The sequence below is a fragment of the Elephantulus edwardii genome, unplaced genomic scaffold, assembly GCF_000299155.1.
Source record: "Elephantulus edwardii isolate Elephantulus edwardi_28Jun2011 unplaced genomic scaffold, EleEdw1.0 scaffold00336, whole genome shotgun sequence".
NCBI classification, from domain to species: domain Eukaryota; kingdom Metazoa; phylum Chordata; class Mammalia; order Macroscelidea; family Macroscelididae; genus Elephantulus; species Elephantulus edwardii.
In genome coordinates, this window is record NW_006400086.1 from 1,151,809 (window position 1) to 1,152,735 (window position 927).

General features: G+C 38.5%; 1 pseudogene; it reads left to right on the top strand.

The window, feature by feature from the left end:
- Positions 1 to 129: 129 nt before the first annotated feature.
- LOC102859277 overlaps positions 130 to 927 on the top strand; it is a 2,279-nt pseudogene continuing 1,481 nt past the window's right edge.

Consider the following 927-nt stretch of genomic DNA (forward strand, 5'->3'; position numbering starts at 1 on the left):
TTTGTGCGAGGAGAAGGGTGCAACAATGAATGAATGGAATTCCAAAATCTCTGTAGATGTTCATTGAAATGAAAAAGAAACAAACTAAATTAAAAAAAATAAAATGAGCAGTTATTATTAAAAAAAAATCTATGTGGAAAAGTGGTCGTCCTTGATTTCTTTACCTACTGCTGCATATAACAATAACAACAACAACTGCTGCATAAACTGTATTCACCTGTTGCCTGATCTCCACCAATTAGAACATACATATTCTGATAAAGATGGTCTGCTGATTGGTGGTCACTTGGCTAAGTTTCCAAATTAGAAAGTCCTGGAGAGCATTAAGAGTGCTGTTCTTTGGTACAATATCACGCACCCGGTAGTCAATGATGCAGATGCCAGCCTTTGGCAAGAACTGAAAGTTTCCTGCTGGCCAACTCTGGTCCTACTGGGACCCCGTGGAAATACGTTGTTTTCTTTGATGGGAGAGGGACACAAAATTTATTTTTGTGTACTTCAATAGCACTACAGTATTACAAAGATCGGGGTCAGATCAAAGACATAAGAACTGGCTTAAAACTCTACAAAGATTCTTTGTCACCTTAACCATTGCTATTTCTTGGCAAAGTAACAGTAGACCATGCTACTGAAAGATTAGTCATAGGAGACTCTGGACATCATAGAATTTTGGTTGTCTCGAAGAATGGACAGATTCAACACAGCATTGGAAGACCTAACCCTGTAAGGAAAGATGGAACATTCTTAGAGTCAACTTTTAATTCACCACAGGGTGTTGCCATAATGAATAATACGATCTTTGTGGCAGGTACTGAAAATCACCTCATAAGAAAGTCGCAAAAGGACAAATATTGCATGGTGCCACTGTTGTAAAATGGGACTGATATCAGGGTGGGGGTAAGACTGAGAAAAACTGGATAAATTGTG